At 36.1% G+C, this 9,594-nt stretch overlaps 1 protein-coding gene and 1 pseudogene across 1 annotated transcript in view; both read right to left on the minus strand.

The window, feature by feature from the left end:
• The window catches only part of Stpg2 (sperm tail PG-rich repeat containing 2), an 809,484-nt gene that overhangs the window by 611,150 nt on the left and 188,740 nt on the right, over positions 1 to 9,594 (minus strand). The window lies entirely within an intron of this gene.
• LOC105743433 lies at positions 2,017 to 3,258 on the minus strand (annotated as a pseudogene).

Raw genomic sequence — 9,594 nt, forward strand, 5'->3', positions numbered from 1 at the left:
AAGAAAGAAAGAAAGAAAGAAAGAAAGAAAGAAAGAAAGAAAGAAAGGAACTCCTATAATTCTTCCATTTAAAAGCATACAATTAGGACCAGGGCAATAGCTCTGCAGTCTAGGCGCCTGCCTGGCAAGCACAAGGACCCAGGTTTGATCCACAGTTCTGCATGCCATGCAGGCCCTGCAGGGTACCAGCCACTGAAATGAATGTGGTGGCACACATCTGTAATCCCAGCACTGGGGAGGCTGAGACAGGAGGATCACTATGAATCTGAACAAGACTGGGTCATAGCAAGACCCTGTACCAAATAAAATAAATCTAAAAAATAAAAAAAAAAGCATACAACTAGATTTTCTCTTTAAAACAGACTGTCTGGCGTGGGGTGCAATCACTGTGTGAGCCCTTGCCTAGCATGTCTGAGGCTCTGGGTTCAATCTGCAGCAATAATAATCAAAGTCTTAGTATCTTCTCAAATTTACATAACCAATAGCTTTTTGCTACTTCCAACAACTAGGCTTTAGGAATTTTTTTTTTTTTTTTTTTTTTTTTCGGAACCGGGGATTGAACTCAAGCCCTTGAGCTTGCCAGGCAAGCACTTATTCTACTGAGCTATCTCCTTGGCCCCAAAATATTTCATTTTAACTACATATGTTAGACAACAGACATTGAATTTTTAACTAGATACTTTACAGTAGATAAAAATTAGTTGTATAGATCCTAGGACTGAATTCTTTATCATCTTAGTAATGTAAATTAATATATACCAAGAAGTATTATTTATTCATCATCAAATAGTTTAGTTGCCTTGATAAAATATATTTTATAGTATAAAATGAGTAAGTCAAATATATTCAAATGTGTTTCATATGTGAGAAGTGTGATCAAAACACATTTATATTTTTAAAATATTATTGTAGTAAAGGACACAATGTCACTAATCTCCTCAAAATATTCCCCCTTACTTGAAAGAACACTTCTTGCCATTTTCTGAAGCAGTTCTGGAAGTCCCCTTTGGTGAGTGTCTTTACATGCACTACCATGGCTGCCTCAATGTCCTGAATCAATTCAGACATTTTCTTCTAGTAATTATTTTGACTTTGGGGAACAGCCAGAAGTCATACAGTGAAGAACACACCATATATAATGTTTTCACAAGCCTGTCTTTTCACTGGGTAATATTTGGCAGTAGCATTTACTATGTTTCATTATGAAAAAATAAAACAAAATTTTATAACCAAATAATAATGCAATAAAAATTATCTTATAATTATTATATAATTATTTATTATATATATTTATATACATAATATATAGTATTCATAGTATATATGTAATATACATAATATAATATATACATAAATATAGTTATTACAAATAGTAAGAGAACAATAGCTAATATACATGTGTCACTATCTTGGAGGTCCTCAGAGTACAAGATATAAAAAATGATTTTTACAAAAGAAAAATGAATAATAAAGCTTTATTTTCTTAAGTTGAAAATTATATTTAATACATTTTTCATAATTTATATTGCTTTAAATTATGATTTGCATGCTAATATGCAAAGTTATACAATGTTTTCTTTAGACAAACATCATAATGCTACTTAAGCGCACATGCATTATAAAATAGAACTGGTCTGATTTGTGTTCATATATCGAAAGCAGGTCATGGAAAGCACAGACTTATCTCTTATTCTAGCTGCAACTTAAAAAAAGAATCACAGAATATTGAGAACAGATACACTAGGGATTGGAACTAAATTTACTATTTTTAGACAGAGCAGGAAGAAAATATTTTAAATGATTGAGCTGGCCACTAAATTATCATTTATCTTTACAGAAATGTGTGAGCTCAAATACGTTAAATTGAGAAAATGCGTTGATTTGCTCAAATAGGATACACTGAAATCAGGCACCTGGTGAATCTTCCAGCAGTCCCAGAACTCGCCACACAATGGATCCTTATCATTTCACAGGCGAGAACTGAACTGTAGAGGAACCAGGAGTATCCTTGACGTCTTAAATGATCAGTGCTGATCAATCATTTGTCACTACGGTTCAGAGTTTCCCAGTAGCTAAGGGGTTTTCCCCACTGAGGAAAGGCGGCTTGGCGGTCCCATTTGCATCATTAAGAGACACGGTTTGTGGCTTAGATGCCAAGGCTTTGAAGGTAGAAGTGTTTTGGCAACATTTGCTTGCTCATTGGCAGCAGCCCTAGTGGACAGACACTCCCCGGTAGTCAGGCGGGGGGATGACAACGCTGCTCTTCTCAGACAGGTCCTCGGTGCTGATGCGCCTCACTGAGGCAGGGCTTGGTGTGGGCTCGGTCACCGCTTCCTTCACATTTTCTTCTAGCAATTTTGTATATAATGACGGGAACCAACCCCTCGCTCTAGTGCCATCATGCTCCCCACAGATCCAGCTGTCCTCCTCAGAGCTGATCAGGGTGATGACGTCGCCCTGTGCAAATCTAAGCGAGGTATTGTTTGCGTCAGCAGTGTGTGGGAAAATGGTCTTGACTTTCTGCTTCTTCATGTTCAGTCTGCTTGCAACCAAAACCGATCGCTGTAAACTGGCATCTTCTGAAGTGTCTGTTGAATTGTTACTTTTTCTGAATTCTGCACAATTGTTGCTGGGTTATTGAACATATCGACCAAAGGACTGGTATATGCTTTGACTGAGGTTGCTGGAAGTATCTTTGTGAATATTAGGTGTCATCGTCTTTCCCACGCATATTGTTTCTCTTGATCCTAGGTGATGACATCTGAGGTGTCTCAGATGCTGACGTAGAAGTTGGAGTCCTTATTTCTTCTATTATGTTCATGATTTTCTCTAGCACTTTTCGCTAGCAGGTTTCCTGCCAACTGGGCAGTTTGGAATGAAGTAATTCTGCTGACTGTATGTGATAACGGTGTATGTGATTTGTAAAGCTACAGTGTTTGTCCACAAGAAAGCAGAAACGTCTTTTGCCTTCAAGCAGAACTTCTTCACAACCATCTGCAATGAATTTCTGGATTTCACTTTGGCAAGAAATAACGGTCTCTATATACTCAATTTCTTTTTGTTCGTATTTTAGTGCATTCCACCCTCCTTGACTTTTCCTTCTGATCTTCTTTAATTTGGCTTGAAGCTTCTCTAAAGAATCTAACTTGCTCCTGTGTTCTGCTTGGTGTCTTTTAAGAGTTGCATTCATATATTTTATGTCAAGTTCTGATTTCTTCTCCAGCTCATGGATGATATTATGGAATTTTTTTTGAAATTTTCATCAAAGGCAAAACTTTCTTTTCAAAGAACTAAAATAAACTAGTTGCATACTTGAAACCAATTGCCATACTTACTGAAATATTTTTAGACAATATAGTATGTAATTTGGGGAAGTATTTAAACTCCCCACTTCTTATTTCTCTCTCTTCTATTTTGCTTTTTATTTAGATGGTGTTTCTCATATAAGAGACCACATAATACTTGAGTTTATGTGACTGGCACTCAACACTATGCTATGAAATTTCAGCCATTTGCTTATTAATCCTCAAGTTTATCTTTCTTTATGTGTATAAATACTCCCATGTGTATAAATACCACATTTTACTAATCAATTCATCTGTTGATGAACATAAGCACTGTATCTAAGATCTATTGTACATTGTGCTACCATAAACATGGATACACATGTATCCATCTGATTTTTAGCTCTTTGGGGAAGATACTTAGGACAAGGTAGGTGGATCAAGCACAATTTTTCTGATTTTTGAGGAATCCTCATTTCCATAGTGGTAATACTAGCTTACATTTCCAACAACAATGTAGAAGTTTCTTTCTTCCAACATCTGCAGCAGCATTTGACATTATTCAACTTTTTATAATAACCATTCTCTCAGGGATAAGGCTGTATGTCAGTATAGCTTTAATTTGATTTCTCTGAGGGCCAGAGATGATAAGCATTTTTTATATATTTATTGGCTATTTGTACTTTTTGGTTTTTTGCTTCTAGGTACTATTTCCTGTTTTATTGGGGTTCTGTTCAGAAAGTACTTGCCCAAGCCTACATATTCAAGAGTTGTATTTTACCCTACAGAAGACTGTTTCCATTTTAACATTTAGATCTTTCATCCACTTTTATTTTAGTTTAGTACATGATTAGAAATATGGTTCTAGGGCCAGCCAGATAGCTCAGCAGATTAAAGCATCTGCTTAGGCAGATGCAGGGACTAGGATTCGATCCCTGGCATACCATGCTGGCCCTGCCCCAGGGGTGCACAATGGAGACTGAGCATGGGGGCATGCACCTATAATCCCAGCACTTGAGAGATTGAAGACAGGAGGAACACTATGAGTCTGATCTGTGCAGTGAGACCCTGTAGACCCTGTACTAAATATATAAAAAAGAAAGAAATATGGCTCTAGACTTAGTCTTCTTCCAATGATATCCAATTCTCCCAGGACCACTTATTAAAGAATGTATCTTTCCTCCAATGTATGTTTTTGGCTTCTTTGTCAAAGATCAAATAGCTTACTTACCTGGAGGTGTTTCTACTTTTTCTATTTTGTTTAATCGACTTTTGTGCTGATAGCAGGCTGCTTTAGTCACTGTAGCTTTATAGCATAACTTCAAATCTAAGGTTGTGATGCCACCTGCTTTACTTTTGTCGCCCAGGCTAGTTTTTGATGGTTTCTTCTGATTCTATATAAATTATAGGAAAATTGTTTTTCCTAGGTTCATGATGGTGGGGTTTTTTTTTTGTTGTTGTTGTTGTTTTTGGTTTGGGTTTTTTTTTTTTGTTTTGGTTTGGTTTTGGGGGGGTTTTTTGGTAGAACCAGGGATTGAACTCAGGTCCTTGTGCTTGCCAGGAAAGTGCTTATTCTACTGAGCCATCTCCCTGGCCACATAATGGTGGTATTTTGATTGAGATTACATGAAATCTTTATATCATTTTGGAAGTATTGTCATTTTAAATATGTTGGTTCTCTTAAGAACAGGAGATTTTTTTTTTCATTGTCTGATTTCCTCCTAATGTAACTTTCATTGTAGAGGTTATTTTAGTTCCTTGGTTAGGTAAGTACCTATGTATTTAATTTTTTATGTTACTGTGAATAGAATTATTTTCCTAATTTCTTTTTCAGTGAGTTCATTATTAGTGTATAGGAATGTTATTGATTTTTGTGTGTTAATATTGTATTTTACTATATTGCTGAAATTGATTATTAAATATAAGAGTCTTTTGGTAGAGTTTTTGGGTCTTCCAGGTAGAGGGTCTTATCATGTGCAAATAATAATTTCCTCAACCTTTTCCAAACATATTCCTTTTATTTCTTTTTTTTTTTCCCTAGTTTCTCTGGATAATGTTTTAAGTACTATACTGAACAGAAGTGGTGATGGATGTCCTTGTCTTGTTTCTAGCTTTAGGTGGAAAGCCTTCAGATTTTTCCCCACTTAATATGATATTGTCAATAAGTTGGACATCAATGGCCTGTGTCACATTGAGATAGGATCCTTCTATACCTATTTTCTTCAGGGTTTTTATCATGAATGGATGTTAGATTTGGTCAAAAAATTTTCCTGCATCCATTGAGATGATTATGTGATTTTTTTCTTTGCTTCTGTTTATGTGATCAATTATATTTATTGGTTCACATGTATTGAACTATGCCTGCATCTTAGGGACATGACATGGATTATCATCATTTCGATGATTTCTTGCATTCTGTTTGCTAGAGTTTTGTAATAAGAATTTTTACATCTATTCATTAGAGAAATTGACCTATAATTCCCTTTATTTGGTTGGATCCTTCTCAGAATTAGTGATCAGGATAATATTAGCTTCTGAGAATGGTTTTGGAAATATTCCCTCCTTGATTTTATTAAATAGTTTGAGAAGTACTGGTGTTATATCAACCTTGGAGTACTTGCAGAATGTGAGGTGAATTCATCCAGTTCCAAGCTTTTCTTAGTTGGTAGATTTTTATTATTATTAATGTTTTAATTTCATAACCTGTTATTGGATAGTTCAATATTATTAAGATTTCTTGGTTTTGTTTTGGATGAGGAATCTTTCCATTTCTTCTGAGGGCTCCAACTTTGTGTTATAAATATTTATGAAGTAGTAGCTAATAATTTTCTGGATTTCAACAGAAAATTATTGTGCTTTTTTGCCTTTTTTAATTTCCATATTGATGTATTTTCTTTCCCTTTTTGTAAAATTGGCTAAAAATATGTCTCCTTTTTTATTCTTCAAAGAACCAGCTCTTCAGTTCATAAATTCTTTGTATTATTTTCTTTTAATTCACATTTTCTTGATATCTGCTCTGATCTTCACAATTTCTTTTTTTTTGTACAACTTCTAGGTTTGGGTCATTCTTGTTTTTATAAGACCTCAGGGTTTCTTAATGTCTTGGTTACTTTTCTTTCATTGCTAAGACTAAATATCCAGTGCCCAAAATTAAGGAAGGAAAAGTTTACTTAGCTCACAGTTAGTGGAGGTTTCCGTCCACACTCAGCTGGTTCCAAGGTAGAGTGGCAAATGAAAGAGAAAAACTGTTCATAGTGTGGCAAAGAGCAAGAACAAAGGGAGGGACAGAAGCTAGCCTCTTTCCCCTCCTTACAATGGAGTGCAGATTATCCCCCCAAGGGCCAGGGTATAGTACTCACACCTGCAATCTCAGCATTGGATCAAGAATCAACCACAAGGGCCAGTCAAAAGCCTCAGTGGATTAAAATGCCTGCTTAGACAGATGCAGGGGTCAGAGGTTCAATCCCCAGCCTGCTGTGTGGTGAGCTGAGACAGTGATTGAGACTGGGCGTGATGGAGCGCACCTGTAAACCCAGCACTTAGGAAGCTAAAAACAAGAGAATCGCTACAGGTCCAATCTGTGGAGTGAAACCCTATAAACCTTGCACAAAGTACAAAAAAATAATCACAAACTGCAGAAGCTGCCCCATGACTGCTTGAGGCTTTGGGGTAACAATGACACAAGACATAACATTTAATTTCCTTTGAGACCCACTGATTATTCAACAGTATGTTATTTAGCTTCCATACTTTTACATAATTTTTGTGGTTTTATTGAACTGTGATCAAATAATATGTATGGTAAAATTTCTATTCTTTTGAATTTGCCTAGGCATATTTTATTCATTGGTATATGATCTATTTTTGAGAAAGTGCCACAAGTGGCCAAAAAGAATGTGTATTTTGGGGATGGAGAAATAGCTCTGTGGTCTAAGCACCTGCCTGACAAGTGCAAGAACCTGGCTTCGATCCCTGATACCACAGGCTGTGCCAGCCCCCATACCCTAGGCATGCTGTGCTGACCACTGAAACCATGCATGGTGACATGTACCTGTAATCCCAACACTAGGGAGGCTGAGACAGGAAGGATCACTGTAAGTCTGAGCTGCATGGCAAGACCCTATGTGAAATAAATAAAAAATATTTTTAATTAAAAAAAATGTATATTTTGTTGTTGAGTAGAACTCTCTGTATGTATCTAATAAGTTCATTTGTTCAAAGATTTAGTTCAAGTTTAATATTTCTCGGTTGATTTTATTGTTGTTTAGTTCATTTATTTTGATAGTGTAGTACTGAAATCTCCCACTATAACTGTATTGAAGTTTATCTCATCTTTTATGTGCATTAGGGCTTGTTTTATGAAGTTGAGGGCAGTGTGGTTTGGTGTGCATATGTTTATAATTATTAATAACTTCCTGCTGAATAGCTCCATTAACCAATTGTAATGTCTTTTTTTGCCTGTTATGATCAGCTTTTGATTGAAATCCACTTTGTATAAAAGTAGTATAGCTATTCCTGTTTGTTTTCAGATTCCTTTGTGTAAAATATTGTTTTCAATCTTTTTAGCCCATGAATTTATTTTGAGGTTAGATGTGTTTCTTGTACACTGCTGGATTTTGTTTCTTGACCCATTTTGCTAATCCACGTTTTTTTGTTGTTGTTTTTTTTTTTTTTTTTTTTTTCGGAGCCGGGGATTGAACTCAGATCCTTGCGTTTGCCAGTCAAGCGCTTATCCTACTGAGCCATCTCCCCGGCCCCCCAATCCATGTATTTTTGTTGGTGAGTTGGGTCTACTTACATTGAGCTTTATAACTGATAGGTCCTGACTTACTCCACTCATTACATTAATTTCCTGTTGCTGTCTTTTTTTCATTTCCTTCTATTTCATTCTTATCCCTACAGCTCATTAGCTGCTTATTAGTGTCTCTTAGACTCGCTGATTATTTGATTATGGTTATCATTTCATTATTTAATATCTTCTTCAAATTAGCCAAGCACAATACAGAACTGTTTTCCCTTATGTCTTATTTACTTTTTTCCTCATTGCTGAGACAAATATCCATGAAGGAAAGGTCTATTCAGTTCAGTTTGTGGAGATTTCAGTCCATAATCAGCTGGTTCCAATGCAGGGCAGATTGACAGAGGGGCATTCCAGAGTAGAAACGTTTATGATGAGGAGGACAGAAAAAACAACACGAGCAAAAGAGAAGAGCAAGCATCTTTCCTCCCTTGTGGTGTGTGCAGGTTACCTGCCCTAAGGTAGGGGTAGCACTCAGACCCTAATCCCAGCACTACACAATGAACCAATCACAAACTCTAGATTGAGCTGCCTCTGAAAAGTCCACCCCTGGTGACCCCATGAAGCCTTGTGGAGGATATCTAAACAAATCATAACACCTTTACCCTTTTAGACTCACCTACCTACTGTGTTGTTTATAATCTCCTCCCCCTCCACACTACTTTACAAGTTTTAGAAGAGTTGGGAATTGAGGGATGGCATTTTGTTGCCTTCTTTTCATGCTTGTTTTATGAAGTTGAGGGCATTGTGGCTTGGTGCACATTTGTTTGTAATTGTTAATCATTTCCTGCTGAATATTTTTGTTTGTTCATTAACTTGTGCTGGTGTTTTGAAATAACTAGATCATAGGTGTCTGGACTGAATTAGTGCACTGATTGGTTTAGCACAGCTTTGGGTATGGATAATGGATTTACTGAGGAGGGACAACACACCCTGATTATGGGTGACACCAATCAATAGACATAGCCTAGATAAAATAAAAAGAAAAACAAAAAAGACACTGCTTCCTTCCTGCCATGCCATGAACTCTTTCTCCTCTGCTATGCTCCTCTGCTATGCTGTCATGCTGGAACCAACCATAGATTGAAATCTCTACAAATAAGGTGCTAAAAGTAGACCTTTCTTTTTTGTAGGAGTTGCATATTTTGTCCCAGCAATAAGAAAGTAACTGCCATAGTGTATTTGACTATAATTTTTCTAAATTTAAACACTGTACATTTTTATTGGTCTACTTTTTCATAACTAAAATAATAGCTTTTTCATTTAGAAAGTTAACTTTTTGGCTTGTATATTAGATGTATACAGTTGTATGGACATATCCTGTCACTCTTGCCTTTACAAAGATATTTACATCCAAATCCAGCCAATTTTTTCCTCCACAACTACTCTGATTCAAGCCATCACCACCTCTTACCCAAATTATTGTGGAAGTCTCCTGACTGTCCCATTTCTACATTTTACATCTTCAGACTACTGATACAGTATGCAGTGAGAGTCTTTTTAATTATTATT

Source organism: Octodon degus, unplaced genomic scaffold, assembly GCF_000260255.1.
Source record: "Octodon degus isolate 3935 unplaced genomic scaffold, OctDeg1.0 scaffold00125, whole genome shotgun sequence".
NCBI lineage: Eukaryota > Metazoa > Chordata > Mammalia > Rodentia > Octodontidae > Octodon > Octodon degus.